Here is a 26,213-nt window from a genome sequence, read left to right on the forward strand (position 1 = left end):
TGCAATATATTCAGGAGTGATTTGCAGCAAATTAGGTCAAGTGACTTCACGTTACAATCTTCTGCTAAAGACACTTCCTAATGGGTCCTGTTTCTTCCTGGGTTTTCAAAGTCTTCTTTTTTTTTTTTTCCCCGAATTTCAAAAGCACTTAGGACAGTTTAAAGTAGTCCAATAAAATGTAATACAATTGATTAAGGAATGTAAATAAAATGAGTTTCAAGGCCAGAAAATTAAAACTTGAGTAGCTTATAGCCAGGCAGAAAAAAGCAGTGAAGAACGTGGTGAAAGACGTATTCATTCAACATACGTTTACCTACATTTATTTACTGAATATTTATTGTGTTTTAGGGATCAGAATATGAGTAAAATCTGGCACTTGCCTTTAAGATATTCCTGGTCCAGCCAGAGTGACAGGAGTTAGGTTTGTGCAGGGAATGTATATGAAGAATTTGAAACTTGGAAAGTGTATTAGCTGCTGTAACAAATTACCACTATCTTAGTGACTTAAAACCAAACAGATTTACTATCATGAAGGTCTGTAAGTCAGAAGTCCAACACAGGTCTCACTGGGCTAAAATTAAGGTGCAGGGAGGGCTACATTGCTTTCTGGAGGCTCCAGGGGAGAATCCAGTGTCTAGAGGTGGTCCTCCTTCCTTGACTCATGGCCCCTTTCCTCGATCTTCCAAGTTCAGCTTGTCTTTCTCCCTCTGTATCACTCTTACCTCCTCCCCTGCCTCTCTCTCTCTGAAGAACCTGTATTCATTTGCTAGGGCTGCAGAAAGAAAGTACAAAGCTACAAGCAACAGAAATTTATTGTCTTCCAATTCTGGAGGCTAGAAGTCCAAGGTCAAGGTGTTGGCAGTGTTGGTTTCTCCTAAGCGCTATGAGGGAGAATCTGTTCCAGGTGTCTCACCTGGCTTCAGGTGATTTGTTGGCAATATTTGGCATTCCTTGCCTTGTAGAATCATGACTCCGACCTCTGTCTTCAACTTCTCATGGCCTTCTCTCTATATATGTTTGTTTGTGTCCAAATTTCCCCCTTTTAAAAGGGTACCAGTCATACTGGGTTAGGGGGCCATCATACTCAAGTATGACCTCATCAATTACAGGTGCAATCACCCTATTTCCAAATAAGATCATATGCTGAAGTCCTTGGGATTAGGATTTCAACATGTGAATTCTGAGGGACACAATTCAACCTCTTCCAGGACCCCTGTGATTACACAGGGCCCATCCAGGTAGTCCAGAATAATCTCCCTATCACAAGATCCTTAATTCAGGTAAGATATTTACAGGTTCCATGGATTAAGATGCAGAACTCTTTGGGGGGGCTGTTATTCTGTCTACTACAGAAGCTTCTGGGGTCAGGTATTATTGAAGACCTAAAGAATGAAAAAAATGGGTTATTATATGAAATCATGTGTGTGAAACTTTTGAAAATTGTAAAGCACTGTAGAATTTAAAGAATCAGTCAATTTAAAAAAAAGTTAAAATAAAAAGGAATGAAGGGGAATTCATCAAATGGAGATTTGGGGTGGAGGACACTGCAGGCAGAAGGAGCTGCATCCCCAGGGTATTGTGGGAAACAATAGTGCATTCAGCAAACCACATAGACCCGTGCAGCCAAAAGCTTTCATGCTCAGGCTTCATTTTTCTCAATTTCACTTTATAGACTGTTCTTTCCATCTTAAAGCATCTTCTCCAAGTTTCTGTGACACCACAGTTGGCTTGTTTTCCTTTAACCACTGTTTCTTTTCCTTCTCATCAAATCCAGAGGTGGCAAATCACAGCTGCTGGCCAAATTCTGCTTGCTGCCTCCTTTTGTAAATAAAGTTTTCTTGGAACACAGCCATGCATGTTTGTTTTTGTCTGTGGCTGCTTCAGTGATATAATAGCAGAGTTGAGGAGGCACAGGCAAGACAGTATGGCCTTCAAAGGTGAAAGTATCTATTGCCTGGCCTTTTACGAAAAAAAGTTTCCCAATCCCTGATCTACTTGGCTGGATTCTTCTCTCCTCGCTTTAGAGGGCCCAGAATTCAATCTTATTCATCTTCCCTTTTCTACCCACATTCTTTAAGTGATCTTAGTCAGTCTCCTATCTTTTTCTTTCTTTTTTTTTTTTAATTTTTATTTTTTACAGTATGTCCTTGTTGATTTTTTTTTTTTTTTAAATGAGTCTCCTATCTTTAAGTACAACCTTACTGCTGATGACACTCAAATTTGTATAGCAAATTCTGACCCCTCCCCTGTGAGTTCCAGATACAAATATCAGCCTTCTCAGCATCTCCACTTGGATAATTAATAGGTATCCAAAAGTTAATGTTTCCAAAAAGAACTCTTGGAATTGTTACCGAACACAAGTCCGTGTGCCCAATGCACAGTGAGGCCAAACAAACTGAAACATCAGAGTTTGGAGCAGAGAAAGGTTTATTGCAGGGCCAGGCAAGGAGAATGGGTGACTCATGCTCAAAAACCTCTAACTCCCCAATGGTTTTGGGGGGGAAAGTTCTATAGGCAAAATTTGGGGTGAGGGCTGCAGGGTGAGTGACTTTCTTCTGATTGGTTGGTGGTGAGGTAACAGGGTGGTGCTCCAGGAATCTTGTGCTCAGCCTGAAGTTGCCATCCTCTGCCTAGGTGGCGGCCTTGGTTCTGTAGAAGAGCTCAGAGATAATGTTTTGTATATTCTTTGAGGAACCAGGACCCTGCCCCAAGGCTGCACTATTGTTTCTTGACTGCTTCTCCCTTGTTTCTTTGTTCCCTCCCTTCCCTGATCAGCAACTGTTTGAATCTGCCCTTTGGAACTCAGGGAAGGTTAAGGAAGCTGAATGAAGCCTATTTCCTACAAACAAGAAATGGGGAACACGGGAAGGATTTGTACCCACGAGGGCCCCACGGGGTCCTGCTCAGTTTTAGATACTCCCAAACACCCTAACATGCTCCTCCCCTGGTCAGAGCCATTATTGTTCACAGTTGTGCAAGTCAAATATCTAGCAGAAAGCCTTGATATTTCTCATTCCTTCAACCCCACCTCCAATCCACCAGCTGTCTGGTGAGGAGTACTTCTACAATGCCCCCAAATCTGACCCCTTCTCACTACCTGATCACATCTACAGCTGCCATCCCTGTGCATATCAGCATCCCTCGCCTGTGCCACTGCAATGACACCTGCTGTCCTCCTAGCTTCTATTCGGCAGTAAATTCACTGACCAGCAGCCTAGTAATCTTTTTTAAAGTAAACGATATTTTTTTTCTCTGCCATAGATTACCATCTCACTTGAAATAATAATCAAGTTTCTATGCCATGGCTGACAAAACCCACATGGGTCCATGTGATCTGGTCTCAATCTGCCTTTCCAGCCAGCTCTCCCTGGCTCATTGCCCCCCTACTCCCCTGGCCTTATTCTGTGGCTTGAGCACACCAACCACACTTCCGTCTCTGTTTCTTTGTGTAGTTATCATTCATTCTGCAGGAACTCTTTGCTCCATATTTTTACATACCTGGCTCGCTCTCATCACTGTGATCTCAGTTTAAATGTCACCTCCTCAGAGAGTTCTCCTCTGACCATCCTTGCTAAATATCACCCCCCACCACAGCCCACCCAAAGCCCTTCCTCTCATATCTCACTTTTGTAAGTTTTATTCATCGAACTTTTCATTTTTCTGAATTTATCATATTTCATTATTGCTTACCGTTTCTCCAAACTCACTCTTCCTCCTCCTCTTCCCACAACATTGGGATACAAGCTACATGATGGCAAGGACTTGGACTTGATTAGCAAATACTTCATGGAAGAGGTGTCACTGGCACCTTCCAGGTGATATTTCTTTATTTGTGCACACAAGCATATGTGAATGAATACTTTCACATTTTTATAATTTTACTATCAATGTTAAGTAATTTTTTCATTCAATATTGCAGAGACTTCTGCATGTTAACAGTGTATATTTTCAAATCATGTGTAGTGGCCACAGGCTAGCATATTTTCTAGATGTACCACAATTTTCGTAACCAGTCCCCTAAAGATGAGCACTATTCTTCTGATATTATAAACATCCTGTGATGATGTCCACTGCATGCATTTTCAACACCTGTATTTTTATAGGGCCAACTTTTGGTCAGTAAGACAAGAGTAACTGTTGAAATATAGAAAGTCTGTACCAAATTGTATACAACTGACCAGTTTGCAATTCTCAGTAAGGACCACTATGTGCCTCAAGTCTCAGCCCCCTTGTCTGTCCCAACCTCTGTCTCAGGACCCTTCACACCTTCCTCACAGCCTGGAACCAAAGGTCAATCCCTGCCTCAGCAGGGTCCCTTCTGGACAGACGCTGTTGGGAGGTCACTTCCATGCCAAGCACCGCTGGAACAGTTTTGAATGTTTGATTATAAAACCTGTGCTACTAAGGCCTTAAAATTAGATAAAAAGTTATGCACATTACTCACTTGGAAATGTATTACAAAAGTTCTTTCTACAAAATTTGTTTCAGTTGAGCACTTATGAGTCCTGAGGGTGGGAAGATTAATTATAACTTCACCAACACTGGTTATTGCCAGTCTCTAAGTTTTGTGAATCTTATTGGGAAAAATCTCATTTTTGTTTTATTTGCATTAGTTTGACTATTGATAAATTGAGCATTTTATATGGTATTGGTTATTTATATTCCTTTCTAAGAGAAACTTGCTGTTTGTGTGTTTTGCCCTTTTTTCTTTGGACCTTGGAAGTTTAAAATTGTTTCTCTTTTGAGTCAGGTTTGTTGAGGTGTAATTATTTTAACAGCTTTATTGATTATATAAGTCATATACCATACAACTCACCATTTAAAGTGTGCAATTGAATTGGCTTTAGGATCAGTACATTCACAGATTCATGCAATCATCACCACAATCCAATTTTAGCACATTTTCATCACTCCAAAAAGAAACTCTGTACTGGCAATCACTCCTTATTAATTTTTCCCCACCCCATTCCCTGACAAGCATTAATCCGCTTTCTGTCTCTATAAGTTTGCCAACTATGAATATTTTATATGAATGAATTATACAATATGTTGTCTTTTGTGGCTGGCTAATTTAACTTGGCCCTATGTTTTCAAGGTTTATCCATGTAGTAGCATGTATGGGTAATTTCTTCTTAGTGTGGAGTAATATTCCATTGCATGGATATGCCATATTTTATTTATCTATTTATCAGTTGATGAACATTTGGATTGTTCCCACTTTGGGCTAGTATGAATAACACTGCCATGAACACTCATGTACATGATCCAGTAATTCCACTTCTGAATATATACCCCACAGAATTAACAGCAGGGTTCTGAAGAGATATTTGTACACCCATGTTCTTAGCAAAATTATTCACAATATCTAAAATGTGGAAGCAGCAACCCAAGTGCCCACTGAGGGATAAACAGATAAGCAAAACGTGGCATACACACACAATGGAATATTATTTGGCCTTAAAAAAGAAGGAAATTCTGACATGTGCTAAAACATGAATAAACCTTAAGGACATTATGCTAAGTGAAATTAGTCACAAAAAGACAAATACCGTATGATTCCATTTATATGAGATACTTACCAGAGTCGAAACCATAGAGACAAAAAGTAGAATGGTGGTTGCCAGGGGCTAGGGAGAGGAGGAAATGGGGAAGTAGTATTTAATAGGTACAGAGTTTTAGTGGTACAAGGTTACAAAGAGTTCTGGAAATGGATGGTGGTGATGGTCACACAACATTATGAATGTATTTTAACTACTGAACTGTACATTTACAAATGGTTAAGATAGTAACTTTTATGTTCTATGTATTTTACCTCAGTACAAAAAACTAGGAAAATTCATGTACAGTTTTTGTGTATACATATACTTCTGCTTCTCTGTATATAACCTCGAGTGGGATTGCTGAGTCATATAAAAACTCCATGTTTAACATTTTGAGGAATTGCCAAACTTTTTAAAAGTAGCATTTACCCCATTTTATACTCCTACCAGCAATGTATGAAGGTTACAATTTCTCTGTATCCTCATCAACACGTTATTTTCTCTTTTTTTGAATGTAGGCATACTAGTGGGTATGAAGTGCTGTCTCATTGTGGTTTTGATACTAATGATGGTAATCATCTTTTTATGTGCTTATTAGTCATTTGTGTATCTTTGGAGAAATGTCTGGTCTGTACTTTCTCTGTTTCTTGGCTTTTTAATCTTATTAAGTTGTAAGTACCCTTTACATAATTTCAGGATACAGTCCGTTATCAGACAAATGATTTACAAATTTTTTCTTCACTTTATGGAATGGTGTCATTTCCAATACAAAAGTTTTAATTTTTATAAAATCAATATTATATATTTTCTGTAAACAAAATTATATCATCTGCGTATAATTTACCTGCAATAAAATTCACCTTTTTTTCTTAAAGTTCTATACATTTTGACACATACACATTGTCATATACCAACAGCCATAAGCAAGATGTATAGAACAGTTTCATTACCCCAATAAATTCACTTGGGGTACTGCCGATCTATTTTTTGTCCCTAAATTTTTGCTTTCTCAAGAATATCATGTAAATAAAATCATAGCAAATAAAATGTCAGATGTGTTTCTGGTTTTTAGTGAAAAGGAATTCTATTGAGTGGTTCTTTATATTCAAACCTACATCTTTTTTTTTTTTTTTTTAAACTCTGCTCATGGTTTTAATTTCAAGATTTCTCTGTCACAATTTTTGGTGTGACTCTTTCATTGTACATATATAGCACATCAAAATCTTTGCATTCTAATCAGGTATGAAAATTTCCTGGCCTCAAAGTCTTGAGTCAAGTTTGCAAAAAGGTTATTCAAATTAGATATATTACAGATGGACTAGGGTGATGGTTTTCTAACTTTTTTAAAAAAAATAGGAGAACTTAAAATAAAACTTTGCATAGAAACTCAATATGTATACACATCAAAGCAGAGTTTCTCCTTTGAATTCTGAATAGACACCCTGCCCATGACTCCCTCTTTTCTTCAGAGCATAGTTTGAGTATCCGTGGTCTCACTCTTGAGTTATCCTGAGTTGATTGATCTACTACGAGCAGCATTAAGATATTGGTCATCAGGATCAGTCTCAGAATGAAGAAGAGGGAGAAACCTGAGAAACAGCCTAATTACAGGGTTCTTATCTCAGGCAATGACTTTCCTACTCTGCTCTTCATTGCGCTGAGCTCCCAAGAGGAAATGAGAATGCTCAGGGACAATGACAACTGTCTTTACACATCGGAAGGGCTGCCATGTGGAGGCTGATGAGAATAGTTCAAAATCATTCCAGAAGATAGATCTAGAATGACAGTGATTAAACAAGTAAGAAGGAAGAACATTCTAAAAACAAGGTCAATGCTGATTTTGAAAGTGAGATAGATTTTCCTGCCCCATATATAAAAATTGGAGTAGAGAGCACAAAAGCCCTCCCAGCATTGAATTCTGTGTCTGTGGGCAACTGCATACACCTGGCCCTTCTGTGATAGATACATACCACTGACTAGCATTCATTTTCTATCTTGCCACTTCCCACTATTGTCCTAGAGGCACAGAGGGGAGCATCACAGTGACCAGTAATAGGGATCCCTAAAATAAATGTGTCATTAAACGAAGTTTTCAATTACAACCTTATAAAAAATGAAGAGACCCCAAACTCAGAGTTTCTAATGTACCATATTTATTAAAGTACCATACATTTGCTTAATTTCAGTCCCCTTTTCTATGGTATGAGAGATCTTCGCAAAAGAATAGAAAGGAACTCTGTAGGTTCCTCTGTAGATATTGTGATCTGTGATTGTGTTTTTCAGTGTGTGCAGAGGCGAAGAGCGCCTTTCAGTGATAGTCTCTGCCTTTCTACAAGCATCCATTTCTTGACTCCACTTAGGAGTATAGGGCTGCCTGGCTCTCCTGATCACCACCATGGGATGGTGCCCATTTATCCTTTGTACTCTTATGCATCCTATTGGATTCTCACATGCCCACTGGTTTACATTCTGTCTGCTTGTCAATGCAGGGATGCTCCAACTTGTTTCTTTAATAAGACTGCACATAGTCATGCATTTTGAGAAGGAATTTGGGGACTAACTCAAAATAGTAAATGTGCCAAACCTCAAGTTAAATTTAGTATGATTTTATTGAACTGGCCATTCTACATTTGGTTTGGTTTTTTTTTTTTTTTTTTTTTTTATGTTGTCCCCCCTAAGGCTTATCACCCTGGTTGTTTCAAGTTGCTATAATTTTATAGTTTTTCTAAACAACTGTCATGTTGTTGATCAGGTGCTGTGACTGTGGCCTTTATTGTGGGTTGGGAGATCAGGCAGGACTTAGCTGAATCCTTGGCTCAGGTTCTCACAAGGCTTCAATCAAGGTGTGGGCTGTGTTCTCATCTGAATGCTAAACTGGAGAAGAATACTTTTCCAAGTTCATTTAGGTTGTTGGCAGAATTAATTGCCTGTGGCTCTGTGAGTGAGGGCCCCAGCTTTGTGCTGGCTGAAGGCAGCCATCTTAGAGCTTAGAGGCCACCCACAGCTCCTTGCCATGTGGGCTTCTTCAAGCCAGGAAAGATAAGCTCTCCTTAAGGAGGACCCAGTCCTTCTTGTAAGGGCTTTCACCAAAGTCAGGCCACCCCAGGATATACTCCCTTTTGGCTAATTCAGAATCCACCCATTTGAGGTCTTTTTTACATCTGCAAAATCCCTTCACTTTTGCCATATTCTGTTGGCTAGAAGCAAATCACAGGTCCCTCCCACACTCAAGGGAAGTTTTTACACAAGGCGTGACCACTAGGGTGTGGTGATCTTCAGGGGTCACTTTTGGTCTACCCACCACAGGTGTAAACAAAATTCACATTGTGGGAGCAAGAGGAGGATCTCAAGTTGAGATATTTGTGATATGAGAAGTCAAGGGGTATTGTAGAAGTGGGGATCTAAGGAAGCCAATGTCCAGTCTGAGAATGTTCCAAAATGGAGGCTGTTGAATTAAAAGAGTCAGAAAAGCAAGAACTGAATCAGCAGTCAAGAATCATCAGTGGAGAAAGATATAGACTATTAAAGTTACCAGCAAGAGCACCATGTGCTAAAGGCATGAACAAAAGTGCAAAAAGCCATAGCCAGTTTTTAATATGACACTTGAACTTCATTTCAGGAGCATATCAGCTACTTTTAGAGGGTCCACATCTGGTAAAATTGTACCCAGCACTATGTTAGTCATCCAAATGTTCTGCTCTTTCATTGTGTTTCTGTGAGGACAAAATGAGAGAATCTAGTACTTTGTGAAATAAAAAGCTCTGAAAAATGACAAAGGTGAATTGCTCCTTTGACAGTGTCTTTAGGCAGCTTTCTTAGCTTTCTCTTGTCTTTTGCTCCAGACCTTCAGCTGTGATCCGTCTGTGCAGATCTGTCACTGTGTCCTTACTCCTAGGGGACTGCTTACAGGACAGTAAGGGAATAGATGCATTTAGGACCCAGTGGGTTGGGCCTATAGCACCAGGTAAGGACGCATTCTCTTGTTGGAAAGCCCTAGTGTCTATACCTGAACAGGTGTCAAAATGAAGTTTGTTCAGGGGAGGTTCAGGCCAAGCTAGGGCCCTGCAGGGCTTAAAGACTATGAAATAGTAGCTAGGTATTATTTAAAGATGCACTTGATGGTACGGGGCCCTCAGGTAGGGAAGCATGTAGCAGTTAACCAAAGGAAGTAGAAGAAAGTAGGTCAGAAAACCAGAATTCAGTGGCTGGAGAGGCATCCAGGATGGCATGTTATCATCACCAGGGCCATCTGGCATGAGTATGGGCATATGAGAGACCTAAAAGAAGTACAGCCCTCATTTCTGAGTGCTTACTATGAGTCAGGCATTGTTCCAAATGCTTTATACAAATTAATTCATTTGTTCCTCATAACTGGCTTATAAATCATTTTTAAGCTCATTTTACAGATGAAAACTCGTAGCCATAGATGGTAAATCACTTGGCCAGGTCCAGACAGGTAGAAAGCAGCACATCTGTTATCTCCCTTCTTGAACAAGGCACCACGCATGTGTCTGCTCAGCCCAGAGTCTCAATCTCCGTATCTACCACCTCCTGCATGAGGGATGGCATCATCTAGCAGCAGAATGGCCAGAGGTAGAGGCGGGCAGGTGACTGACAACCGGAGGACCTGGGGGGCTAAATTCAGGGAAAGAACGCCAATCTCCGGAGAAACAGAAAGATCAGTTCAGGGCCCCTTTTCGTGAACTAGAGGCTCAGAATCAGGGAGACAAGCTACCAGGAGCAGAGGATGGGACGTGCCTCTAGGCTGACTTGATGCTGAGCTGCAGGATTTCTGTCTTGAGGTTGCTTCACTGGATCCTAAATATAGGCGCAGGGCTGTGGGAACATTCCAGCTGTGAGTCCTGGAGGGCAGCATGCCAAGCAAGTCACGGCAATTAACTAGCAAGCACTTACCCATCATATGTTAGGACTGTTTGGGGTGCGAGGAATTCACAGGGGAGCAAGATCGTTCCTGCCCTGGGACTGTTCCCCAATGAGTGGCACTGTCTACTATTTTGCCTACATTTTGTCCACACCTAATATTGCCTCTTTTTTTATCACAAGAATAGAAATGATCATTGATATCATCATTTTCTGAGACAAACTTTCCCATGGTAATTTCCACGGGGATTTTAATAAAGCCCAAATGGAAATTCAATTTATTACAAACACATCTTTTTTTTTCATTTTCTCATTTTCTGTTTAACTGGAACATTAACATGAGCCTGAGAATAGAAAAATTAGATTAGCAGCTTAAAGCAAAATCTCTTAAATGCCAATAAAGTTGTGCAAAGTGTTACATGCTATGTATTTCCCATCCTTGGTCCATGGGGAGCTGCTTCGGGCAGTGCATGGTACCTCTGGGGAACTCACCCAGCACCATGAGAGCTAAGCTTTCATGCTGGTCAGAATCAGACTCCATTGTGTGTGGACCCTTTTAAAGGTAAATGTTTTCACAGACCCTGCAATATTGAACTAGACTATTTTATCCTCATGTTGTTTAAATACGCATACACACAAAACTAGGTCTAAACTCCTTATGATTTTAATTCATACTACTTTGAAGTCAGAACAAATTAACAAGCTAAAACCAAATTACAAAAGCAAAAATAATTCAAATTGCCAAGAGTAATTAATTGTGCTGAAACTAAACTGCCGCTTGCACTAGGGCTACGGGGTGGACTATTCCTTTAATTTGCGTATGCCTTTCCCAATCTGGCGGACTGAAGTCAATTTTTTTCACCACTTCTTGCACTGCTTCAGAACCTTCATTCCCGCAGTTCACAGTGATGTCATTTAGAGTTCACATGGCAGGAGTTCATCATTTGCCTGCTAAATCTGCCTTTGTTCTTTTCTCATTAGCCTGGGACAGTTAAAGTAGCCCTATGTGGTGACAACTCATTTGTAAATATAAGTGCAAACTTGGACACTGGAACTATGAGAAAGGATTTGGAAATAAAGCAATTGTGCCAATAATTCAGAATATGGTATTTTAAATTGTTAAATGAGTCTTCTAGGGAATTTCAAGACCTCTGAGAACTTGTCCTTGGACTTGTGTTTATCAAAATCAATCCTAAAATAACTATAATAGAGAGCTATTTCTCACTCTACATTGTTTCCATCCTCTTTCAGTTTTACTTTGGAGGAGGACCGCAGATAAATGCTGGGCTGGACATCAGGTGCTCCTGTGAGAAGTTAGATTGGGATGACATGGATGGACATGTCCTATGAAAATATTAGCATCTGGATAGTCAGTCAACATAATCAAGTGGAACCAACCCTGAAGCAAAACTATGTGTTATGGCCCCATATTTTCCTGAAAATAGCCCTTTGGGCTGCTACACAAAAGTCAGTGTTCTACGGGATCCCACATCTGGCATCGTGTATAAGTTCAGGTTACTTGTGTGATTGATTGATAGTGGATTCACACCTTAAGGTCAGCTGTCTTGATCTATAATGAAATTTTTGTCGAGTTATGAGTAGAGATTAAGAAATAGTCACTGGACAGACCTTGGTGACTCCTCTCTCAGCCAAAGAAGGGCTGCCTGTCCGGTTAGAGATGTAGTGTAGCCTAGTCCGTAAGAGCTCCGGGTTCTAGTTTGGACTTTGCTTCTTGAGAACTACTTGGCTTTGAGCAAGGTGTTTCTCTTGGATAGGCATCAGGTTGCTCTGCTGTAAGATGGGAATAATAGCAGAACTTACTTTAGAAGGCTGCAGCAAGGACCTGGATGGAATAAAGCAGGAAAGCGCTTGATGCAATAGCCTGAACGGAGAAAGTACTCCATCAACTGAGCCATTATTATTTACATGAATACAAAACTCAATATTGTCCTCTAGAACATGAGTTCTCAAACTTGTCTACTGAGTAGCTACAAGAAGTAGTAATGCCTGGGTCCCACCCCCAGAGATTCTGATTCACTTGGTATGTGGTGTAGCTGGGGCACTGGGATTTTAAAAAGTCCCCAGGTGGTTCTAATATGCAGCCAAAATGGAGAATCAGCTTCTGTTCTAGAGGAGCTCCCAGTAGGTGAAGTCTGGTGCCATGAATACTGGAGATTGGAATCCTTGTCCCAATCTGAAAGTCGATCATTGTGTCCCTGGGCAAGTCCCCTTCCCACTCAGTTCCCTGTTTATGTAGAATGAAGGCCAGATCTCAGACGCTATGCTCTCCAGGCTCAGCACAGAGGGAAAAACCAATCTCTTAGGTTATAGCTCTATCTCCAAGCTGCTTTGAAAAAAAAAAAAAAAATTAAATCCATGAAAAAGCTTTTAAACTGTTCGTTTAAAATAAAAATACATAAAGAACTTCATTCTTTATTTTTTACTTTTTTTACTTGTTGGTATTTATAAACATACCAAGAAGGCTGGTATTTGGAGACACAAAATCTAGAAGTTGAACTACATAGCAGAGAAAAGGTAGAAGGGCAGGGCATGTTTTACTATAATTTACTATCAGTCACTTTCCTTCTACCACTTTACTAAGAAAACCAAGGATTTGAGAATGTCTTCTACAGCACCCCTGGCTCTTGTTACACCCCTGGTAGGAAGGTTTGGGACAGGACAGGTTGAAGGTCACACCTGCGCTAGCATTTAACCCCATGGCTAGCCTCAGATTTGTGAGGATTCACCCCAGTTTCTTAGCTGTCCATTCACAACCAACTCTTAATAACTGTGCTTTAGAAAGAAGTAGACTGAAGGAAAACATCACTGAACGTTATGTGATCTGCAAGTAGCATGATAATGGTCATGTGCCAAACAAGGTATGGCTTACAAAATGTGTTCATGTACATTTCTTAGTGTTCACAGTAAGACTGTGAATGCATCTTTTATTTGAATTTTGTGGAAGAGAAAACTGATGCATAGAGAAGGTGATTCACTCAATGGTATTCATCCAGTAAGTGGCTAAGCAAGGACTCCCTCTCCCGTGACAAATTCCACATATCCCCACTGTACTGGGCTCACATCGGGGGCACGAACTATGAGTCCCATAGGACTGAGTGACTCATAATCTTGTAGTGTCTGCTGTGAGAGTATTTGAATTTCTAAGATCTGTTCTCTTCTCTCCCCTCCCTAACATCTTCCTTTCCCTCCTTCATCCACTTTCTTGTGTTCTTTCTTTGGCTTTCTTTATATCCTACTCTCTTTCCCTCTTCCTGTAACAAATCTGGAAATTTCACACAGGTAGAGCCTCTTTTTTCCCTAGTGCACCTGTCATTCTCCTTGAGCACTACCCTGTTTTTCCCAAGGGAAGCCTCTTCTTGTCCTGATTGAGATGAGTTTGACTCTGGTCCCAGTGCTGCTTGATTAGAGCCCAAACACCCTTCTGAGTTCAAGCTGACTTCCTCTCGCAAAGCACCGGATCCACATCTCCAGCTGCCACTGGATCTGTGAGGAAAAGGAAATAATTCACAACCTCGAGACTCTACCCATTTCCTCCAGTTGCCTTTTGGCACTTAGGTTCTCGTATGGAATACTGCCCTTGATCATCATCTGAATTTACGCTTGAAGTCTTCACGTGGTTTGCCCACCCGGCTTCGGACGTGGCGCCAACCAGAGGCTGCCCTTCCTCCGGCTCCATCCTCCCACGCAGCCAGCTCCGCATAACTGAGGCACAGACCCTTCTGAAGGTAGGATATACTTTCCCTCTCCTTCAGGAGTTCTCTGTCCTACTCAAGAAAGCTTTCATAAGGAAGAGAAAACAGCCAGCTTCTTGTATGGGTCAGTCATAAAATCTGGCATATTTGAACTCATGCCACAAGTTCACTTATTTTAAGACTGAGGATTATTTCTTCATCAGAATGTTATGAAATGTTATGCTGTTGATCTCAACTTTCAGACTAAGAAAGTAACTACTGGGTTTTCTATAGAACTCACAATTTCGTGATAAAATTTTTTTTAGAGAACGTGGGTTTCCAGATGGTAAGATTGTGATAATAATCATTTGAATTAGACCAGAATTTAATTTTGATATTTTTCATGTAGAGGATTATTTTAGCTTCTGAATAATTTAAACAAGTTTTTGGTTTGCTGTATTCAGTGAAGAAAACAAGCTGAGTTTAGATTTCTTCCCCTTTCTTAGTCACTGTGTATTTTTTTTCTCATTTAAATCAGTGGATTATGTATTATAAGATGTGCTTCACAGAAAATGCCTATCTTATATGGAAATTGAAGGTTACAATTTTGTAATTTGAGCTTGGTAATATCAGACCTGCGTTTGAAATTACATCTATTCCTTGTTCCTGAGTTCTGGCATATTTTCTATCAGCTACTGCTGCATAGCTTAAAGACTTAAAGAGAGTCACTCCTTTACCTGGCCTCATTTTTCTCATCTGTAACAAACTGGATTTGAATTAGTTCATGGCCAATGGCCTTTTCAGGTCTAACAGTCTCTTTTATATTAGCTCCAAATTGCCAATCTAAAAACATCGAGTATTAAACTTGCAAAAACACAATGATTTAGTGTAAATATCTTGTACAGCTCATCTTTTTGTGGTTACCAAAAAGAACCACAATTTAAAGTTATTTCCCTGGGACTTCCCTGGTGGCACAATGGTTAAGAATCTGCCTGCCAATGCAGGGGACACGGGTTTGAGCCCTGGTCTGGGAAGATTCCACATGCCCCAGAGCAACTAAGCCCGTGCGCCACAACTACTGAGCCTGCGCTCTAGAGCCCACGAGCCACAACTACTGAAGCCCGCGCACCTAGAGCCCGTGCTCCGCAACAAGAGAAGCCACCGCCATGAGAAGCCCGTGCACCGCAACAAAGAGTAGCCCCCGCTCGCTGCAACTAGAGAAAGCCTGCGTGCAGCAACCAAGACCCAATGCAGCCAAAAATGAAATAAATTAAAATAAAGAAAAACGAAAAAAAATAAATAAATAAAGTTATTTCACTAACTAGGTAAATAATGGTTTCTTAGTCCAGACAAGACCATGGTTTTTCATTTTATTTTTAAAATTAAATTAAGTTTAATAATGACTCATATGATTAAAATATATATATTGGCACAGGCCTCATGTGATTTTAGATTAACTCCTTTTAAAGCTTAGCTGTGTTTTTAAGGTAGATTCTCAGTCATCCCAATATATAAGAATGTTGCCTTCCCAAATATGAGCCCAAGAAACTTTGAAATGGGATCCAAACCCATTCACATTTGAAAGGTTCTCCAGAAACTGTTACTTTATTTTTACCAGATAGCTCTGTGATTCTTCAAAGCCTGTAATTGCATTAAGTGGAGGGCAGCTCAGTGGGAAATGCTTGCTATCCTCTGGTTGTCTCTCTCTCACTGCATGTTACCTTGACTGTGAATACGTTGTCTCTCTCTCACTGCATGTTACCTTGACTGTGAATACCTGCATTTCATTAAAGCAATCAGCCATGCACTTATGTATTCCTTGTGGTTGAACATACAGGGGGTTAGATGCCTGATCACTCAGCAAGAACATACAATCTTTTGAGTAATGGGGGTTTCTCAGAACCTTTAATAATTCTCAAAATTCCTTAATTTGAAGAGACAGTTCACTAAGGCTTTAAACAAGTTCCCATGACCTCACCATCTGCTTGCATTACAACAGGGTAAATCGCTCACTCTGCTTCCACTTTCCTTTTTTTGTTTTTTGAATTTTATTTATTTTTTTACACAGCAGGTTCTTATTAGTCACCAATTTTATACACATCAGTGTCTACATGTCAATCCCAATCTCCCAGTTCATCCCCCCCCACCCCCCCCACCCCCCACCACTTTCCCCCCTTGGTGTCCATACGTTTGTTCTCTACAACTATGTCTCAATTTCTGCCCTGCAAACTGGTTCATCTGTACCATGTTTCTAGGTTCCACATATATGCGTTAATTTAAGATATTTCTTTTTCTGACTTACTTCACTCTGTATGACAGTCTCTAGATTCATCCACGTCTCTATAAATGACCCAATTTCGTTCCTTTTTATGGCTGAGTAATATTCCATTGTATATATGTACCATTTCTTCTTTAACCATTCGTCTGTCGATGGGCATTTAGGTTGATTCCATGACCTGGCTATTGTAAATAGTGCTGCAGTGAACATTGGGGTGCATGTGTCTTTTTGAATTATGGTTTTCTCTGGGTATATGCCCAGTAGTGGGATTGCTGGATCACATGGTAAATCTATTTTTAGTTTTTTAAGGAACCTCCATACTGTTCTCCATAGTGGCTGTATCAATTTACATTCCCACCAACAGTGCAAGACGGTTCCCTTTTCTCCACACCCTCTCCAGCATTTGTTGTTTGTAGATTTTCTGATAATGCCCATTCTAACTGGTGTGAGGTGATACCTCATTGTAGTTTTGATTTGCATTTCTCTAATAATTAGTGATGTTGAGCAGCTTTTCATGTGCTTCTTGGCCATCTGTACGTCTTCTTTGGAGAAATGTCTATTAGGTCTTCTGCCCATTTTTGGATTGAGTTGTTTTTTTAATATTGAGCAGCATGAGCTGTTTATATATTTTGGAGATTAATCCTTTGTCCGTGGTTCATTTGCAAATATTTTCTCCCATTCTGAGGGTTGTCTTTTCGTCTTGTTTGTAGTTTCCTTTGCTGTGCAAAAGCTTTTAAGTTTCATTAGGTCCCATTTGTTTATTTTTGTTTTTATTTCCATTACTCTAGGAGGTGGATCAAAAAATATCTTGCTTTGATTTATGTCAAAGAGTGTTCTTCCTATGTTTTCCTCTAAAAGTTTTATAGTGTCTGGTCTCACATTTAGGTCTCTAATCTATTTTGAGTTTATTTTTGTGTATGGTGTTAGGAAGTGTTCTAATTTCATTCTTTTACACGTAGCTGTCCAGTTTTCCCAGCACCATTTATTGAAGACACTGTCTTTTCTCCATTGTATATCCTTGCCTCCTTTGTCATAGATTAGTTGACCATAGGTGCGTAGCTTTATCTCTGGGCTTTCTATCCTGTTCCATTGATCTATCTCTCTGTTTTTGTGCCAGTACCATATTGTCTTGATTACTGTAGCTTTGTAGTATACTCTGAAGTCAGGGAGTCTGATTCCTCCAGCTCTGTTTTTTCCCCTCAAAATTCCTTTGGCTATTTGGGGCTTTTTGTGTCTCCATACAAATTTTAAGATTTTTTGTTCTAGTTCTGTAAAAGAATGCCATTGGTAATTTGATAGGGATTGCACTAAATCTGTAGATAGCTTTGAGTACTATAGTCATTTTCACAGTATTGATTCTTCCAATCCAAGAACATGGTATATATCTCTCCATTTGTTGGTATCACCTTTAATTTGTTTCATCAGTGTCTTATAGTTTTCTGCATACAGGTCTTTTGTCTCCCTAGGTAGGTTTATTCCTAGGTATTTTATTCTTTTTGTTGCAATGGTAAATGGGAGTGTTTCCTTAATTTCTCTTTCAGATTTTTCATCATTATTGTATAGGAATGCAAGAGATTTCTGTGCATTAATTTTGTATCCTGCAACTTTACCAGATTCATTGATTGATTAGCTCTAGTAGTTTTTTGGTAGCATCTTTAGGATTCTCTATGTATAGTATCATGTCATCTGCAAACAGTGACAGCTTTAGTTCTTCTTTTCCGATTTGGATTCCTTTTATTTCTTTTCCTTCTCTGATTGCTGTGGCTAAAACTTCCAGAACTGTGTTGAATAATAGTGGTGAGAGTGGACAACCTTGTCTTGCTCCTGATCTTAGAGGAAATGGTTTCAGTTTTTCACCATTGAGAATGATGTTGGCTGTGGGTTTGTCATATATGGCCTTTATTATGTTGAGGTAAGTTCCCTCTCTGCCTACTTTCTGGAGGGTTTTTATCATAAAGAGGTGTTGAATTTTGTTGAAGGCTTTTTCTGCATCTATTGAGATTATCATATGGTTCTTATTCTTCAATTTGTTAATATGGTGTATCACATTGATTGATTTGCCTATATTGAAGAATCCTTGCATCCCTGGGATAAATCCCACTTGATCATGGTGTATGATCCTTTTAATGTGTTGTTGGATTCTGTTTGCTAGTATTTTGTTGAGGATTTTTGCATCTATATTCATCAGTGATATTGGTCTGTAAGTTTCTTTTTTTGTAGTATCTTTGTCTGGTTTTGGTATCACGGTGATGGTGGCCTCATAGAATGAGTTTGGGAGTGTTCCTTCCTCTGCAATTTTTTGGAAGAGTTTGAGAAGGATGGGTGTTAGCTCTTCTCTAAATGTTTGATAGAATTCACCTGTGAAGCCATCTGGTCCTGGATTTTTGTTTGTTGGAAGATTTTTGATCACAGTTTCAATTTCATTACTTGTGATTGGTCTCTTCATATTTTCTATTTCTTCCTGGTTCAGTCATGGAAGGTTATGCCTTTCTAAGAATTTGTCCATTTCTTCCAGGTTGTCCATTTTATTGGCATAGAGTTGCTTGTAATAGTCTCTTAGGATGCTTTGTATTTCTGCAGTGTCTGTTGTAGCTTCTCCTTTTTCATTTCTAATTTTATTGATTTGAGTCCTCTCCCTCTTTTTCTTGATGAGTCTGGTTAATGGTTTATCAATTTTGTTTACCTTCTCAAAGAACCAGCTTTTAGTTTTACTGATCTTTGCTACTGTTTTCTTTGTTTCTGTTTCATTTATTTCTGCTCTGATCTTTATGATTCCTTTCCTGCTACTAACTTGGGGTTTTGTTTGTTCTTCTTTCTCTAGTTCCTTTAGGTGTAAGGTTAGATTGTTTATTTGAGATTTTTCTTGTTTCTTGAGGTAGGCTTGTATTGCTATAAACTTCCCTCTTAGAACTGCTTTTGTTGCATCCCACAGGTTTTGGATCATTGTGCTTTCATTGTCATTTGTCTCTAGGTATTTTTTGGTTTCCTCTTTGATTTCTTCAGTAATCTCTTGGTTATTTAGTAGTGTATTGTTTAGCCTCCATGTGTTTGTGTTTTTTACGTTTTTTTCCCCTGTAATTGATTTCTAATCTCATAGCGTTGTGGTCAGAAAAGAGGCTTGATATGATTTCAATTCTCTTAAATTTACTGAGGCTTGATATGTGACCCAAGATGTGGTCTATCCTGGAGAATGTTCCATGTGCACTTGAGAAGAAAGTGTAATCTGCTGTTTTTGGATGGAATGTCCTATAAATATCAATTAAATCTATCTGGTCTATTGTGTCTTTTAATGCTTGTGTCTCCTTAGTAATTTTCTGTTTGGATGATCTCTCCATTGGTGTAAGTGAGGTGTTAAAGTCCCCCACTATTATTGTGTTACTGTCGATTTCCTATTTTATAGCTGTTAGCCATTGCCTTATGTATTGAGGTGCTCCTGTGTTGGGAGCATATATGTTTATAATTGTTAACTCTTCTTCTTGGATTGATCCCATGACCATTATGTAGTGTCCTTCCTTGTCTCTTGTAACATTGTTTATTTTAAAGTCTATTTTATCTGATATGAGTATTGATACTCCAGCCTTCTTTTGATTTCCATTTGCATGGACTATCTTTTTCCATCCCCTCAATTTCAGTCTGTATGCGTCCCTAGGTCTGAAGTGGGTCTCTTGCAGACATCATATATATGGGTCGTTTTTGTAACCATTCAGCCAGTCTGTGTCTTGTGGTTGGAGTGTTTAATCCATTCACGTTTAAGGTAATTATCAATATGTATGTTCCTATGACCATTTTCTTAATTGTTTTGGGTTTGTTTTTGTAGGTCCTTTTCTTCTCTTGTGTTTCCCACTTAGAGAAGTTCCTTTAGCATTTGTTGTAGAGCTGGTTTGGTGGTGCTGAATTCTCTTAGCTTTTGCTTGTCTGTAAAGCTTTTGATTTCTCCATCGAATCTGAATGAGATCCTTGCTGGGTAGAGCAATCTTGGTTTAGGTTCTTCCCTTTCATCACTTTACATATGTCATGCCACTCCCTTCTGGCTTGTAGAGTTTCTGCTGAGAAATCAGCTGTTAATGTTATGGGAGCTCCCTTGTATGTTATTTGTCGTTTTTCCCTTGCTGCTTTCAATAATTTTTCTTTGTCTTTAATTTTTGCCAGTTTGATCACTATGTGTCTTGGTGTGTTTCTCCTTGGGTTTATCCTGTATGGGACTCTCTGTGCTTCCTGGACTTGGGTGGCTATTTCCTTTCCCATGTTAGGGAAGTTTTCCACTATAATTACTTCAAATATTTTCTCGGGTCCTTTCTCTCTCTCTTCTCTTTCTGGGACCCGTATAATGCGAATGTTGTTACATTTAATGTTGTCCCAGAGGTCTCTTAGGCTGTCTTCATTCCTTTTCATTCTTTTTTCTTTATTCTTTTCCGCAGCAGTGAATCCCACCGTTCTGTCTTTCAGGTCACTTATCTGTTCTTCTGCCTCAGTTATTCTGCTATTGATTCCTTCTAGTGTAGTTTTCATGGCAGTTATTTTATTGTTCATCTCTGTTTGTTTGTTCTTTAATTCTTCTAGGTCTTTGTTAAACATTTCTTGCATCTTCTCGATCTTTGCCTCCATTCTTTTTCCGAGGTCCTGGATCATCTTCACTATCATTATTCTGAATTCTTTTTCTGGAAGGTTGCTTATCTCCACTTCATTTAGTTTTTTTTCTGGGGTTTTATCTTGTTCCTTCACCTGGTACATAGCCCTCTGCCTTTTCATCTTGTCTATCTTTCTGTGAATGTGGTTTTTGTTCCACAGGCTGCAGGATTGTAGTTCTTCTTGCTTCTGCTGTCTCTCCATTTTCTCCAAATGGGAAGTGGACCTGATTTCTGTCTCCATCATCCAGAAGACATGTGATCTTGAGCACCTTCCACCTCTTCCTTCAGAATCCACAGCTCACCACCTTCGAGGAATGATGCCGGGCCAGTGGGGCCATGCTGACTTGCTGCACTGAGGGGAAAGAGTTTTTTCTGCATGTTTGCATTTCTCCTACTGCAGGTATTCAATCTATGGCAAATGAACTCAGACTTTCCATGTCTATCCGAACATTCCTTACTAGCAGGTGTGTGGATCTGTCTTATTATTAAGATAAATATTATTGCTGAAAATAACTGCAGGCTATTTTGTACTCCCAGAGCATGGTGTACCAGGACTCAATGGTATTACTGTTAGTTTAATTGTCTGTCTCTCCTAGGAGACTGATCTTTCTGAGGACGGTAGCTTTGTCACATTCATTTTTATGTCCTGCAGCTCCTCATATAGTTCCTAAGGTTGACTGACTCACTGAGTGGTCTGGTGATGAGACTCAGTAAGAGATAGTCTTTAGCCCCATTTTATATGAGGGAGGCCAAGTGTTCTGACCAAGGACTCTAAACTAGTAAATTGCCCAAATGGAATGAAATCCCAGATATTCTGGTAACCTAGTCATACCACAACGTTTATTTATACTATACCGTACGATCCATGAAAGAACAGCATATGTGGGAGAAAATGAACTTGAAGCTGGGACTTAAACAAATTGATAAAATTTCTATCAGTACAGGGAAGAAAATATCAGGGAGTAGAAAGTGAAGTGGGGGGGGTACTGGGGCAGAACTTGGATATGGACTTGGTCCATGTAGGCGTTAATGACTCATTTTGCTTAATTAGAGTTAAAGTCTAAGCTGGGGAAGAGTGGAAACAAAAATAGTTGGGTAGATTTGGGTCTGATTTTGAAGGGTCTTGAATGTGAGCTGGTGGTACTGCTATAGGACAACTATAAATTAGAATCTTTTGTGACAGTCTTTTACATTTGGCTTGTCCTCATTGACATTTAAAATGCTCTTATAGATATTATATGTTTTCATCTTTTTAAATTACCGTGTGAGGTAGGAAAATGCTAGATGACTTTAAGAGCCTGAAGCTGGAGCCTCAAGGTGGTATCAAGTTGCACCATCCTGCAGGGTGCTTCTCCTTTACCTGCTTGTAGAAAGAACTAGAATCTCCTGGAACAGGTTGTGTGGTTCTGAACGTTTTTCCCCTAAATTTTATATAACTTTTCCAAGGTGTCCATGGCAGAAAAAGAATCTACAATACACATTCATACACTATAATATTGTGTTCGTGTTTACCTTTTCATCCCAAAGCTAACTGTTAAACAAAGCTTTGTGCCATTATAACTCATCAGGAACCTGTGGCTGGATTTTGCAATCTTTGTCCTTTTATTGGGTGCCAAGTGCAGCTTTGCTGGGCTCTCCTTCACTCATGTAGTATCCGTTAGTCACTCAGCAGGCATGGAGACTCTGCTCAGGTCATAGTGAAGTGTCAGACACAATTCCTGCATTCAAGAAACTGACAATTGATGAAAGAAGACAACATTTTTGTGCAATTTCTAGTAAAATGTAATAAGTTATTCAAATAAATAGTCTTGGGCAGAGAAATTTTAAACAAACAATATGAGAGTTTGTTACTTTAAGTTTTCTGCTCAAATATGTATGCTGTGTATATATTTCTTAGATGTACATTATTTCTTAAATATATATTATATTAGATTTGTACACACAACTTACAAATACCACACCACACAAATATGTGTTTCAAAACGTAGAATAGCTGTGCAGAACATTCTTGAACTCAATGAACTCCACTATTGCCAAAGAGCAAAATGTTTGCCTTGACAACTAATACACACACACACATACTCACACATAATGCACACCCATACATACATATATTAATACTTGGGCTATAGAAATTCCCATCTTACATAACAATAAAACACTGAAATAGTTAGAACCTTCTATCAACTGGGTAGATATGAGAACTATAAATAAAAATTTATACTTTTAGGAAAGAGGAAAAATAACCATATACTTTTTCTGAATAGCTACTCAAAAAACTACTAAAATAATTGAAATTGACATTTCTTTGTCTGAACTGAATTTGCTTTTGAGAGGAGTAATATATATTCGACTCTTCCTGATCATTAGGGTTAATAAAACATGCATCTTTTACTTTTCCCCCTCTTCTGGACAAGCAACTGATAGCTGAGATTAGATAAGAGAAGTAGTAGTACTTCTGGTACAAATATTAGTACCAGTCAATGTTAATGGAACTCAGCAACCATTAATTCATCCATTTGTATTTACTGAGCTCAAGTCCAGGCAAATAGAACCAATGGTAGGGAATAAGGATAAAAAATATGCAGAATACAAATTGCACATTCTAAACATAGCCACAGAAATATTTCCCATCCCACATGCTCTTCCAGAACTTTCCCTCTCCCCCTCAAGAGGTAGAATGTGTACCTTCCTCCCTTGAATTAGTCTTTTGTGACTGAATTAACTAATAGAATTCAGCAGCCTTGACTTCTGAGACTAAGGTCATAAAAGCAATACAGCTTCTGGTTGTCTCAGGACACTTGCCTTGCCTTGCTACTTGTTGACTTGCCATTTAAGAAGTCTGAGGCTGCCATCTTGTGAGGAAGCCCAAACTAATTCATGTGGAGAAAACACACAGAGAACTGAGAGTACATGAAGAGAAGAGATGCCCAGTTAGCCCTCAGCTGTTTTAGCCCTCCACTATTCTAGCTCCAGCCACTGTCTGCCTATGACTGCATGAGAAATGCCAAGCCAACACTGCCCAACTAAGCAATTCCCAAGTTCCTGACCCCCAGCAATCATAGAGATAAATGATTTTTGTTGTTTTAAGCAATTTTGGGGGTTGTTACACAGTAATAGATATCCAGAACAGAGCACACAGAATACTGCCCTTAGTAAGTTCTAATTTAGTGAGAAATATCACTTTTAATAATTTACATAAGTTACATAATAAATTACAATAACAATTACATTATGAAAGGAGGTAGTTATAAGTGCTACAAGAGAAAAGCTATTAAAGTACAGGAACTCAGAGAAAGGTGAGATAAGGTGTTCCAGAAACTACCATCAACAATCTCAAAGAGGAGCTGCTGGGTGAGCTTAAATTAAGAATGAAATTTGGATATGTAGAGGTGAGAAAATTCCAGGTAAAAGGAACAAGTTACCCACAAATGTACAACTAGTTCAATACATAAATTTGCACATTTCTCAATTATAGTGGCCAGTTCAAACCCTATGGCCAGTTCAAATGCTACAGGATTAGCATTTCTGTGACATCTTTTGTTAATCCGTCTTACGGCAAAATTAACACTATATTTTTGCATCCAATTTGGAAATTCATATCTGTTATATTTGATATATATTATCTTGAGAGTTGCTGGGATTTGCGGCATCCCCTGTAGTCAAAAAGCACATTGCCATGAGCCTGAACCTCTGGCAGACTTTGGTAAAAAAAGGGAAGAATGAGACATAGTCCTGATCTTAACCTCACAGTGGCAGTGCAGGGTACCGGGCATTATAAGAAAGGTGAATTACGAGATGCTGAAGGCAGGAAGGAGGGAGTTAGCAACCATGCCTGAGGGGATCTGAGAAAGCAGCCTTTTAACTGAATCATTAAGGACTCAGTTGTGCCAGGCAGAAAGAGAAAGACTTCCGGGCACAGGAGACAGAAAGAAAAATGGCCCCCAAACATAAAACATGGTGTGTTTTGGGAACAGCAAATAGTTCAGTAGATCCAGAGAGCAATATTTCAGGGGGGAAGATAAGACTGGAGAAGGAAGCAGGAACCAGCTTGCTGAGGAGTTTGGACTCCATCCCAAAGGTGACAGGGAGAATCTTTGAAAGGTCACGAAGTATTCAGTCTACACGTTCAAATTGTAATTATTTCTGCCACAGCCATTTTCCCTATGTATGGTTTCTGGGACTAGAATGCAATCTTTGATGAAAAGCCATCTCACTTTTGCCTACTTTAAAATTCTGTCATCCATCTCCCCAATGGATAGTATTCACCCTAATGATTGGACCTAATGTAGCTGAAAGAAATGCCACCTTACAGGAATCAGAAGCAATCTATTCCAAAGTGTTTTCCACTGACTGTTCTTTCTGGAAATGTGGTTTCTCATGCCATGAAACTTGCATGATGCCATAAAGACACTAATTGTAGTAATTTATGGATGGTGGCTCTGTCAGACCCATTTGATCTCCTAGAGGTGGATTAATTACAATTTGAGGACCCCCAAGCCCTATACAAAAACCACCTTATTAGCCTGTTCCCACCGTTAGGAAATCGGGTGGTAAATAATTCAAGATAAATACGATCCCAGTGGGGAATTGCAAGTGCCTATATTTCATGACCCGTGACATCCCTTGTGACATGTGATGCTGTGCTGAGGGGACCATGGGCTCCTTAATGAGCCCTCACATATTGGCACTGTTTCCTTTGGTTCAGCTTATCTGATCTGCCTGAAGCCTTTTCATTCATCATCCTCGGCAATGAAGGACAATTCTTCCAGAAAACCCATTCCCATATTTCTTCTTTTCTGTAAGGCTGATGGTGCTCTAAATGCTTTATGATTTTTTTTTTTCCATTCAGGTGTTTTAGAGTGCCAGGAGGATACTTTAAATTCAGCCACCATTGTTAAGATATTTGGTTTTCAGTTTTATTCAATTAGAAAACAAATCCTTCCTGGATAGTTAAAAATTCTGGCTGTCTATTGAATGAACAGTGCAGATATGGGTCTAGTCTCAAGGAGTTTACTGTATAGCTCTGTATTGTTGGGAAAAGAGCAACGTTAAAAATTACAGTATTGTATAACACGACATTGTAAAGAAACTATACTCCAATAAAAAAAAAATTAAAAGTATTGTAGAGCTGACAGAACACTTTCACACACATGTCCTTTGAACACTTTTGGATGTTAGTGTTACTTGGGCA

The 26,213-nt window shown here is 39.3% G+C and overlaps 1 long non-coding RNA gene across 1 annotated transcript in view; it reads left to right on the forward strand.

Annotated features, from left to right (window-relative positions):
• LOC132376556 (uncharacterized) overlaps window positions 1-26,213 on the forward strand; it is a 130,879-nt gene that overhangs the window by 90,504 nt on the left and 14,162 nt on the right. The window lies entirely within an intron of this gene.

The sequence above is a fragment of the Balaenoptera ricei genome, chromosome 13 (assembly GCF_028023285.1).
Source record: "Balaenoptera ricei isolate mBalRic1 chromosome 13, mBalRic1.hap2, whole genome shotgun sequence".
Taxonomy (NCBI): Eukaryota; Metazoa; Chordata; class Mammalia; order Artiodactyla; family Balaenopteridae; genus Balaenoptera; species Balaenoptera ricei.